General features: G+C 31.6%; 1 protein-coding gene across 1 annotated transcript in view; it reads left to right on the forward strand.

Annotated features, from left to right (window-relative positions):
* LOC145269505 (uncharacterized) overlaps positions 1-13,633 on the forward strand; it is a 203,093-nt gene that overhangs the window by 114,791 nt on the left and 74,669 nt on the right. The gene's annotated exons all lie outside the window — the stretch shown is intronic.

Raw genomic sequence — 13,633 nt, forward strand, 5'->3', positions numbered from 1 at the left:
TTATTTGAAATCAATATTTCAAAATCGAAACAGAAAAGACTCAAGATAGCAGACCTTGCGTGCAAATGATTTTATCCTTTTCGTCATAGTCTTATAGCATTTAAAATTTCGATTATATTGAAGATTTCAGCTTTAACGTAACTGCTACTGACACAACGTTATCTTAACCAAATTAGTTATAGTTTTATAACAATTTGTCCCAATTAATTTAATGAATAATTATGTTTTAATGTCAGACATCTTAAAGCTGAAATCTTCAATATAAGCTAAATCGCTTTTAAATTGTTTATCTTTATATATAAAACACGATCAACAGTAATAAAAACAACGGTTAAAAATAAATATATAACCACATTTAATGCTTAAACCACACACACATATTTGGACAAACGCTGTTTCACTATGGATGATCGTCATATGTTCAGTAAGACAATTTGTAATACTTATGCAGAATACGGACCGTGCTGAAATAATAACGTTATTATTTAGAAAGTCATTCTTAACATAGGGAGGGGAGAGCGTTTTGTAATTGTGGCACTTTCACGTAACAATTTTATAAACAGTATCACTAAATTACGAAGTGAGTTTATTGCTAGAAAAAAAAAATCTATGTAGGCATTAATTTTTTTTTTATTATTATTATATGAAAAAATCTTTTCTAGTTAAAATCTATTGAGAAATACACCTTTGTATTGAGAAATACGCACTTTAAATATGAAAATATTAGCTAAAGAATAACAAAGTTATCCAAAAATGGCCGTCAATTTGGGCCATATTGAATAACTTTACATACGTATTTAAAGCGTTTATTTCTCAATACAAAATGTGTATTTCTCGATAGATTTTAACTCGAAAAGATTTTTCAGCGCTTTTACAGAATTGAGACGAGATTTTGTAGTCGATAAATGGAGTTTCAACTGATTTTTTTTTTTTTTTTGTCAGTTTCAAATAGCTTCCAAATTATGCAGTCGAAATTAATCCAGGGTTTGTATTACTGTACACATGGATTCGAAAAAGTTGTCAAAAAACAAATATATAACAAATGAATGTTATCAAAGGCAAGATAAGTTACTTTTCTACCAAAGTGGATATATTTTTCGTGTTTTTATTCAATGTAACATGTTTATTCAGATCGAAAACCATACAGTGTTTACCGATGTATTCGAAAATTCAAGATGGCGTCTCACACCCTCTTTAACGCCGTAAGTTTGGAAAAGGGTTTTATAAATAAAAAAACATACAAAATACTATTAAAAACCCGCCGAATATATGTCAACCTATGTCACGGTAACATATATTGAGCGAGTTTTTAACAGTATTTTATCCGGTTTTTTATTTATAACATCTTTTCCCACACTTACCGTGTTAAAGAGAGAATCAGACGCCATCTTGAATGTTCCAATACATCGGTAAACACTGTATGGTTTTCGATCTGAATAAACATGTTACATTGAATAAAAACACGAAAAATATATCCACTTTGGTAGAAAAGTAACTTATCTTGCCTTTGATAACATTTATTTGTTATATATTTGTTTTTTGACAACTTTTTTCGAATCTGTGTACAGTAATACAAACCCTTAATCCAATATTACTGAATTAATAAACAAAACCAACTTAATCGTGTTAGCAGGTGAAAATTTTCTGCCATCTTGTTTAAATCAAAACGGAAAATTATCTCCCTTTTGGATTATCCTGTGTCTTACGATTTTTTTTTTTTTTTTTCATTAAATTCTATGTTTTATTTTCTTTGATAAATAATATCGATTTTCGTAATGTTTGGTTATAATCATCTTAGAAATACGAGGAATACGTAGATACTATTGTTTTCATGTGATATTAAGTTTTACGATTTCCGAAATTTCATCCCAATAGTGTAGAAGCGCCGATTTTTCATATAATATTAAAAAAAAAAAAAATAATATCTATACCGAATTTTTTTTCTCACAATGAATTCGCCGTGATTTCGTGACTTTGCCAAAAAAAAAAAAAAAAAGATAGCATAATAATTGAATATGGTTGGAAATTCTATTAAACCATATTTAAAAAATCTAGCACGCATAAGTATCATTGTTTTTAAAACTATCTAAAAAATTATGTTGAAGTCTTTTGTTTACAAAATTTGATGGCTGTCTTAGTTTGAAAGACCGTTTAATGTATACACTTTGAAAAGGTGCACAATGTAGATAGTGAAGTTGAATTTTAAGTTTTATATATATATATATATATATATATATTCGACAATATCAAGCACAAAACAATAACGTTTTATAAAACTGTTTTATTAAAACGTTATTCTTTGTGTGCTTTGATGTTGTCCAGGGAGAGAGAAAGTGTGCGTGTGTCACACACGGGAGGGTCGTTCCAAATGTTAAGCCTCCTATTTATTTATTTATTTAATTTTTTTTTTTTTTTTAACTCAAAAGTTGAACATCTGCAAAGACGAGGGTGGTACCGTTATAAAATGAGGGACCTCTTCTGTTCTAGAATTTTTTTTTTTTCTACATAGTCACCAACATTCTCAATGCACTTTTACCAGGAATTCAGTGACGCAGTACGCACATCCATGGCAGGGGTTGCTTTCTTACACCGTCAATATCTGCAACAGAGAGATGAAGCTTTCAGATCATGAATGCATAAGTTCAAGCATCATAACAATGCAATTTGCGCTCCTCCCGGCTTCATTCGGGCGGAATAAAAAAAAAAAATAATAGGGGACATTAGTTTTGGAACACACACACACACACACACACATATATATATATATATATATACCCACACACAAAATTCGCTCACAGATACAACATTACACCGGGTTTCAATTGATTATGCATTCAACCAAGAACCGAACTATATCAGAAGCAAGATTGTTTTCTTTCTGGGAGCATTAAACCTAGTGTAATGTTGGGATCTGTGAGGTGAGTTATATTTTAAAAAAAATAAATTAGCTTTTATATACGTTTTAAATTTATAACATTGAGCACTATATAAAAAAAAAATCATTTTTACTTATAGGCTGATTTTAAGACCAGTTTCGTTCGTCATCGCCTTCTCTACAATTTACAAGAGGGAGGTTCGATTGTACTATAGAGGCCATTTGAATATCTCAAATATTTCGTCTGGTTTTTGTTAAAATGTTTCTTCTAAAATACTATATATATATATATATATATATTGGGGGGGGGGGTAACTTTAAACGTTTTAGTCGTTGGTGGATATGGTTTTATTTATTATTATTATCGTGCACAGAAATTATATTTTTAGTGGTACTACAATTTTATTGCTCAAAAAATAAATGCTAACGAAAAACGACTTGGTAATTTAAGAATAACATTTTTGAGAGAAAAATGGTCATGTCTGGTGAAAATTTGTCATAAAAGTTGAATTTTTGTATAAATACTAAAAATGTCTACGTATGCAGAATACAGTCCATGCTGTTTTTTGATAGGATTTTCAAGTTAAATTCAATTTATAAGGTATCTTCTGTTTATTAAATTGTTAGATGAAGGTACAGAATAATTATTTAAAAAAATAAAAAAGCCCCCCCCTTTACATGTTAAGAATGTGTTTCTAAATAACGTTATTTCCGCACGGTCCGTATTCTGCATAAAGTACCAAACAAAGTATTAAAATTTATATTTCACGATAAAAATGGTAATTTCCTAATGTGTGGATTCTTGTTATTTACAGCGAAATTATATATTTTTTCTGGCATTATCTGTAAACATCTTGTCTCATTTCCTTGGATTAAAAAAAAAGCAGACGTTGTTTGGAATTTAAGTTCATTTGTTTTTTTAATATAATAAATTAAATAATTAAATAAAACCCGGTGTAATGTTGAATCTATGGGCGAAACAAAATTTGGAAAAATTGTATAAAGCGCCTCTCTCGTGAAAATTATGAAAATATATGGCAATTAAGCAACACAGAACCTTTCACGTTTCATTCCCGTAGGGAAGCGTCAGCTTAGAATTACTTCCTCCTTAACTCGACTCTCGTATTGAGCACTGTTGAAGTAAATACTGAAAATTGATACATTAAATATATCTCCTTAATATAACATATATATGCTTAAATATATTTTGATTTAATATAACATATATATGCTTAAATATAATTTGATTTGTTTAAAATATAACAAACCTAGTTTTTTTGCGCGTTTTCTCGAGAAAAAAAAATCAGAATAAACCGGATAATATGAGATTTGAATGTAAAAATTAATTTTATGCATAAATTAAATGCCTCCATAATATTTAAAGTATTTATTTATTGTTTTTTTTTTAATCAAGAAACTCGCATAAAAATCCGGATTTTAGTACACCGTTGTTTGGTAGAAATTTTGAAAAATAAAGCGGTTTTGTTGTAAATAAAACAGGCAACGATACATTAGGAAATTACTGCAAAAATTAAAAATAAAAATACCAGTTGAAACGGAGAATCGATTTTATTTGGGCGAATACCAAGCGAGATAGGCGAGATATTCTAACAGTGCCTATAGTACAATTGAACCGAATCTACAGTAGTAGCAAGATTCTGGGACAACACTGGTCAACCCGAGATCTTAGTCTTTCTGTTGTCTGAGATTTTCTTAGTCTGTTGTGAGGTTCAATAAATTTTATGTGTGAAAATGTCTATCGTGGCTTCTTATTGATTGATTGTGTGTGCGTGCGTGCACACGTCATAGGTAGCGCCAGTAGTAATCGGTATGTCAAGGTTGGGTAGTTGTTCAAGGTGTATCCTGTCTTTGAAAATGTGTGTGTGTGTGTGTGTGTGTGTGTGTGTGTGTGTGTATATATATATATATATATACATTTTTTTTTTTTTTTTTTTTTAAATAATGATAGCAATAGTAGTAGAACGGTGTCAGTCGTCTCGGGAGAAATGTTTGTTTATTTGCTCATTACTTAAAATACTAGCAGGATTACTCGATGTTGCCTGGGTTTGCAATAGTACAGTGAGAACAGAACAGCGTTCTTTTAACGTTCTTTGTCTAAATCTCCATATTAATAAAATTACAAAACAATTTATCTATATATTTTTTTTTTATATAATAGCCAACAAAACAGAAAAGGCGAAAAATATATACATCAAATAAATGTTGCTATTTTCTTGCCTCCCCACGAGGGCAGAGTTAGACACAAGGTCGGTTTTCAATGTGGGGGAATATTCAGCTCTCCAAAAAGGGGGGCACTCTGGATAGGAACAAAAAATAAAAATTGACTCCGTGATAAAGGATTTTTCCTCTAATGACAAAAAAGTGTAGCATCAGAACAGATACTACACTATGATCTTGGCCCGAAGTCTAGGAAGCTAATAAATGTTATTAAAGGCAACATAAGTTACTCTTCTACCTACATAGATATTTTTTGTGTGTTTTAACTTATTTTAAAGCGTTTATTTATTTTGGAACAAAAGTATTACAAAGTCTAAGTTAGAACGAAAAATATAACAGTTTTGTTAAAACCATTTGGACCATCAATAATCGCCAAAAGGTCAAAAATTAAACAAATTGCTGATAACGACCCCATCCAATAAATGTCATCAATCGTACGAAAATGTAATGTCCTTTGATTTATGAGAATCGAATTAAGTTTTGAATTTGTGTGCGAGTTCGTTTCCTATGGACTCCGAAATGACAGTCGATTTTTATGAAATTTCACAAATGTACTTTATGTATCTGGCAGTGTTCTTAGATAGGTTTTATATCGGAATGTCTTTGATAAGTATCGATAACCGAAAAAAAATATGATGAAAGAAGGAACCAGCGATTTTGACCTTAAGGCCTTACACAGCTGTGATACTTGACTTTTGCATTTTAAACTTTAATTCAAGCCGTTATATATAAAAATAATTTTATAAAATCAGCAGTAGGTTCTCCCCAGTGCAATGTAGACTACACTGTATTATGGACTAAGTTACTGTGAGGAGGCATATGAAGCTTCCTCCCAGTGCACTACGGTAGATTCCCAACTAGAGCAGATAATCAATTTTATTGAAAAAGGTGAGATTTCAAAAGTTTTGATGACAATGAGAGGTCGAAACGTCATCATTCAATCCCGGGCAACGTCAGGTCTCCCTGTTAGTATTTACTATTTATCAATTATTTATTTAATTAAAACATGCTATATCGAAAAACCCTTTTTTTAAATAATTATGAAATTGAATTCACCATAATGCATTTCGGTTTATTTACATCATGTAATTTTAGAAATTGAGGTTAAAGCGTTGCCTTATAAACAAAGCGTTGCCCTATAAACAACGAGTTAACAATTTGGTTCGATTAATCATTTAATGACCAAATCATACTAATTTAACTTTAAAAACACTAGTTAAAAAAAAAAAAAAAAATGTAGAACAAAACGTGAACTAAAAATTCTCGGGCCACACCAGGTAGGCACAACTAGTTAGTTAACCCTCTTAATACTACCCTATATATATATATATATATATATATATATATATATATATATATATATATATATATATATATATATATATGTATATATATATATATATATATCACCATATTCCCACTGCTTCATTTTTTTGTTATCAAGTAAGATCTTTGACTTACTTGTTGTTTCATCAAATACTTTTGCATGCAAAATCCGATCCCGCATTTTGCTAATTCCTACCCTCTGATGAGAAGGAAAGTATTTCTTCGAAACTCCGCGGATTAAGGACTATCCACTTATTTAGTGTTTCCTTTTCAGATTAAATGTTTTTAACTCATGTTTTATTAACTGTTTGCTCGTATATATTTTTTTATATATATATTAAACTTATTACATTCTCTATAAAGCCGAACTGAAGTTAAGCAACATTGGGCCTGGTCATTACTAAAATGGGTGACCATTTGGGAATTCCAAGTGTTGTATATGCTCTTCGTTTATCTCGGCATTGTTTCTGGTCATAATGAGCTCCTTTCCACCGTACTCAACCAGTACGGATTCAGGAGAGGTGTGGTTAGGGATTGCAACACTTTCCTCACAACTACAAGTGCAGAGGGTATCCATTGTCTTTCGAGACTGAACGGAGATGATGATGATTGTCTATAACGTTTGTTCCAAATTTTGTAAAAATTTGTCCTGTAATTTTTTTTTTGTCTACTTTTTTTCGAGTATGACCATCCATATTTTGCATTTCAATGTGATATGAGTGTAAGCCCTCCTGGTGAGAGGCACATGTGTCACGTTTTATGCCTGCTAGACTTTTTACAATCTCACAGATGTTGCAGGTGTTTTGATGGTCTGACAGGATGCCATAATTGAAGCCACTTCTTGGGTGTGCTTAATTCTGCTACACATGCACTCGTTGTTGATTCAAAAAGCCGCATATGATGTGGGTTACCAAAATTGCAAGCTTAGAATGTTGGCTGTGGTTACCACATCTCCATTCAGTTGGTCTCAAGAGGTTTGTGATGATTAGGTGAGCTGCACACATAGTTGATGTCTACACAGATGCAAAAAAGTATCAGCACAGCAACAGGATTAGAATGACCAACGCTTGTGCAACACAAGGGCAACTCTGAGTATCAGTAACTATGAAATTGATGACAGACAAATGGAGGCTAAAGATGACATCTCTTGTATACTTCTTGAGTATATATGTTTCTATATTTCTGGTGTTGGTTTTAGTGATTGAATGTTAAAATAATAAACAGCAATTAACAAATTAAGAAAAAAAAATCGTTGGCGACGAAGTAAAGAACGTCAAATATTTTTCTTTTTTTTTCTTTTTTTCTCTTTTTTCTTTCTTTTTTTCTTTCTTTCTTTCTTTTTTTCTTTCTTTTTTTCTTTTTTTCTTTCTTTTTTCTTTTTTTCTTTTTTCTTTCTTTTTTCCTTTTTTCCTTTTTTCCTTCTTTTTTCCCTTTCTTTTTTTCTTTTCTTTTTCTCTTCTTTTTCTCTTTTGTTTTTACAAAGAAGTCACCACTTCTCGAGTGGCCCCTGGGCCTTGATGATAAAGGTTAAAGAGTATACAGTAGTCAATGGGACAATATTATAGTAATCGTTAGTAATGGAAATTTGGTAAATTGGATTACTTAAGGGGACAGTTCATCAAGAACTTGTTTACGTTGGACTTGAAGACGACCATATATATATATATATATATATATATATATATATATATATATATATATATATTTTTAGTCAGCTAGAAAGCCGGCAAACGGAAGACAGTTCCACTGGTCTATGAAAGAAGCTTTGTTCATGGAATCTACGTTTAGATTTAGGCATAGATAAAGAGTGGGGGAAATTATTGATAGTGTTTTCAGCTAGACGAGTGTTTCTCATGAATGTTTGGTGGGGGGGGCATAAATTGGAGTTCAGATGAGCACTTGCCATGAAAATAGCGATAAAAGCAGAGACAGGCTCGCAACGTCTCTTCTGTGAGAAAGAGGTTGTAGGGAAAAGAAAAAGGCACCCCCCACTAAGCTACAAAGTCTATTCCGAACTCTGTCAAGGCAGGATAAAGTCTTTCTATCTATTTTGGATCTTTCTGATGTATTTGTGTTAAAAATTAGAAAATAAACGTGTGTGTGTGTGTATCTATCTACTACAGGGTGCCCATAAAATATGTGTGCATTAAAAAATATAACTTTATTTGCATTTGTGATAAAACAAAAAAAAAATTGTAAAAAAAAAAAAATGTGAATAAGGTTATTAATTTTATATATTATTTAATTGGAATTCATTATTGAGATGAGTATTATTTATTACAATTCTCGCCTAAAACCGTAGAGATTCGCCATCTCTATCAATTGCGCCACGGGCCCCGAAAGGCGATCAAGGTTGAATTTTTTGGTCTTATAAATTCATGTTTATGAAAGTTGGTAGACGTTGACTGTCTACGATTCCAAGTGAGAATTGTTTGAAGATAGCAGTTTCAATCCTACCCAAAGCCGGCCAGGGGCTTAGTTCGCCAAAACGTGGTGAGACGACAACTACGGAAGGCAGTAATTGCAGTGAATGCAGTCAGGAGATTGAGTTCCTATCCATCGCGGTTATTACCTGACGAAGGCCAGAGGAATAGTTGGCTGAAACATCGTGAAACAACTAAAAAAAAAAGATGAGGATAATAGTCCGCAATAAAAATAAGTTATTTTGTTTTACTGCACACGGACTTTATAGACCCTCTGTATTATATAAAAAGGACTTTGTGCGAGTTTGTACCCTATGGACTCTGAAATGGCTGGGCTATTTTTTATGAAATTTCACATGAAGGTACTTGATGTTTTGTATGCATTATATGTATAAGTATTGAAAATCGAAAAAAAATCCGATTAAAGGAAATCCGATTTTTACCAAAGTTTGAAAAATCCGATTTTTACCAAAGTTAACCCTTTTATGCAACCTAACATCACAAGTGCATTTGAGAAGTCTTATCAACGCACAAGCAGAAAGGCCCAGCCTATAAAACTAACTATAGGTTCTTTTATAAGTCGGGAGTGTGTTTGAAATGAACCTTTCTGTTTAGAGAACAATTAAACAACAGTCACATTTGTGAGTGATTTTTCAAAATGGCGACTAGAAATAATGAAATGCTTATCTTTTGGCGATTGCATTTCTTTCAATGACAATCTTCCAAAGCTCACTACTGAGTGAAAATATCTTTTCAACTTTGTTCGTTTTATAAAAAAAAAAGAAAAAAAAGTTAAATTTATTTAAACAAAAGTTTAATAGAACAATAATTTTTTTTTTTTTTTTTTTTTTTTTTTTTTTTTAAGGAAGGCTGTTTAAAAAATATCTAATTTTATTTATTTTTTTCTTTTCGCTCGCATGGGTACTCACTATTTTGATCGAAACAATTTATTTAATTTAGGGCTGGGGGTTGGTTGCTCAATAGCCTTACTGTAACACCTCAACACTTGGACAAGACCGGGTAGTATATATATATATATATATATATATATATATATATAATGTGTGTGTGTGTGTTTGAATTCTCGAAGTCAGACCCACATTACAATCTGTCTATATTGATACTTAATTCAGGCTAGACTTTTTTTTTTTTCCCATCATTATTAACATGAATATATTTTATTTCGCTTCATTTTTTTCTTTTCTGAAAATACTTATACTGTCTTAGAAAACTGTTTAGAGTGGAGACATTTTCCCTTACTCACCGAAATTGATTACACTGAAATTATCATGTGAAATTATACCCAATTCTCTTCCTTGACGTCTTTAAAAATATATGTATTAAATAAATAATGCAACTTCAAGTTTGTATGAGTATGTTTCTTGCTTTTACATTAATTACATATTTGTTCTTCATTATTGATTGATTAGCATTAAGTACTAAAATGATTATAAAGTCAATCAGATTAGACCATTTATGAAATTGCATTTAACAAATCGATATTTGATTCTGCCTAGCCAGGAAATTACGCAAATTTTAAGTTGTGTGTGTGTTTTTTTTTTTGTTTTTTTTTTACATAGAAATGGATATTCCAATCGATTTCGTTGATTACATATTCTATCCAACCCAATAAATTTTTCAGCAATAGAGATACACTATTTACTTTCATTGGATAACCAACATATGATTATCTAATGAAATCACTCTATTTATTAAAATTGCTTCTTAGATAAGTCAACATTCCATTTTATTTACATTTTGCTTTTGTTTTCATACTTCATCCACCTGTTCAATGTAGCATTTATTATTGGACATTTACACATTTTTTTTCATTTATGTATGAAATATTCATTTTCAAATAAAAAAAGAGGGTACATTATAATTAAAGATATTAAAACACCCCATCATTAACATCTCCCCCTTTTTTTTTTTTTATTATGGAAATTGCTCCAGATAAGACATGAAGCCACTTGATGTAAGGAAATTTAAAAAAAAAAAAAAAAAAAAAGAATAGTACTTCAAACTTCAAAACTTGCCAATGATAAGTGTTAGATAAAAAAGATTCTGACCTTGAAAACAGCAATTCTTCCCTCTTTGTCAGAAATATCACTCCTGGAATGTGAGGATTAAAAGACAAAATGAGGAAATAAAGAGTTACGCGGCTGCCGAAAGTAAAACTAAAGACCCACTTTCTATTTTCCTTGTTGCTGTAATGTATTTGATAGTTTGAGCATGAAATTCAGAGAGAAAATTCATACTAGTGTTGGGACGATTAATCAGAATTAGAAAAATCTGTGCTTATTTTCCAATGCCAAAAAACGAATCTTTTTTTTCTTTTTTCCTTTTTTCTTTCCTTTTTTCTTTCCTTTTTTCTTTCCTTTTTTCTTTCCTTTTTTCTTTTTTTTTTCTTTTGTTTTTTTCTTTGTTTTTTTTTTCTGTTTTTTTTCTTTGTTTTTTTCCTGTTTTCGTTCTTTTTCTGTTCTTTTTTCTGTTTTTCTTTGTTTTCTTTTTTCTTTTCTTTTTATCTTTTTTCTTTTTCTTTTCTTTTTTCTTTGTTTTCTTTTTCTGTTTCTTTTTTCTTTTCTTTTTCTGTTTCTTTTTTCTTTTCTTTTTCTGTTTCTTTTTCTTTTTCTTAATTTCAAATTAAAATTTTCTAATTATGGTACTTATAATAAATATTGATTTTAAACTATCGGCAAAGCTAAAATCTATAGATTACCCCCCACCCACCAATAAATGTATTTTTACATTTGTATATATTACACGTGTTTTTCAGGTAATCCGAATAAAAAAACAAATACGAAAACACTATATCTAAATATCTAGAATATCTATCAATTTAGAATGTAATCTGTAAGTGTATCAGAATCGGGAGGGGGGGGTGTATTATAATCCTCCCATCACTAATACACAACATAATTCTCCTTAACTTTATGCTTCAGTAGCGAAGATTGAGCTCTCTGGTTTGCAAGTGGTCGACCTTCAGTGATTGTTTAGTCATCTCCTGCCACCTTGCTGAGAACTACATAGGCTTCCATGATTCAGGATGCAGTGCAGGCCTGAGAAGCTGGTTTTAACCCGATTGTGTTGTTGCTGATGCAAAAACGCGGGGCGGTTCTGTTCTCTTCTTGATTGGGAGTCGAGATAGAAAAATGATGACGTACAACCTTTTTGGCCTGCATACGTTTAATTGACTATTCTACTGTAACAACAAAAATAATTTCTTTTATCTGTACATACCAACACATATTGTTACATCATTATCAGTGGGCCTGCTGTTTAAGTGTTGATGATCACGGCTCCCCAAATTGTGGAGTCATGGTAATCTCGAAGGCAAGTAAAGACGGTAGTTTCCCCGTTGCTTTCTGTCTTGATTCGGGGAGTGCATCTCCCCCTGTGAATTAAACACACCTCCAGATACCAACCTGGAAATTTCTAAGATTCTGCACAGTGCCTATCCTTCCCAAATGGTCACCCATCTGGTACTGGCCAGGCTCATTGTTGCTTAACTCTGGTGATCTGGTGAGAACCAGTGTTTTAATGTGATTGTGATCATATTGTTCCTATTTACTTTGCCACCCCACGGGACGGAGTTAGACACCAGGGTCGTTTTATAACATGGAGAAAGGAACAAAAAATAAGAATTGTCTCAGTCAGGAAGGATTTCATCTGAAGAACAGATACTACACTTTGATCTTGTATCATATTGTTACATTACTATTAAAAAAGCTTCTTTTTTTTTTTTTTAACTAAAGGAAACATAAGCGATAAAAATATCGTATGTGCTTCCAGACTCAAAATACTACAACGATCTACATTTATTAACTAAAAACAAATTTCTAAATTTTGTTAGATATAAGTATTCTTTTATTAAACACGGTCTCATCTGAGAAAAATAAAGTTATTCATATCTACACGTTCTCATGATTGTCTGATGTTTCTACTTGTGTACAAAGAAACTCAAAAAAGTACCATAACAATTTAATCTGTTAATATTAACAATTATAAAACCTAAGAACACTGCCAAGCACATAAAGTACCATTTTTATGAAATTTCACACAAAGGTACTTTATGTGCCTGGCAGTGTTCTTAGATAGGTTTATAATCTAAATAATCTGAAGAAATTTTGACTAAAGTTAACACCTTATACAGCCTGACATCACAAGTGCATTTGAGAAGTTTTATTACTATAGAAAGGCCCGACGTATAAAATTAACAGTATGTTCTTTGATATAACAGAGGTGGGTTTGAAATGAATGTTTGTTTAAAGCACAATTGAAGCATGATTTTTGTATTTTAAGCTTTAATTAAAGCTGTTATATATAAAAATAATTTTATAAAATCAACAGTAGGTTTTCTACAGTACAATGTAGACTACTGTTACAGAGAGAGAGAGAGAGGTGAGTAAACGTGGAGTGTAGACACGTTTACCAGAACCGAAGGTCAGCTGACCAGATTACGTATGAGTGACGTGGTCAGGTTGGCTAGATCTGTGAGATTTGATTTGGGCTTTGAAGAGGACGGACGGCTTCCCGTTGTCTCCCCCTCTTCACTGGGGAGGGGGGAGACGAACGCTGACGTGTGTAGAAGAAGAACCCACACAGGCCGATTTCACTTCCACCTTCTGCAGGACCTCTGGGGAAAGTGAAATAAAAAACTATAAACTAATTCCTTGTCTTGGAGTGATTGAATCTTCATCCAAAAACAAGTATCAAGTCTCCCTCCAGGATGAGAAATTTCCAGATGGTCCAACATCGAAGAAGTAGAGGT

The sequence above is a fragment of the Euprymna scolopes genome, chromosome 45 (assembly GCF_053919585.1).
Source record: "Euprymna scolopes isolate OS-2025 chromosome 45, ASM5391958v1, whole genome shotgun sequence".
NCBI lineage: Eukaryota > Metazoa > Mollusca > Cephalopoda > Sepiida > Sepiolidae > Euprymna > Euprymna scolopes.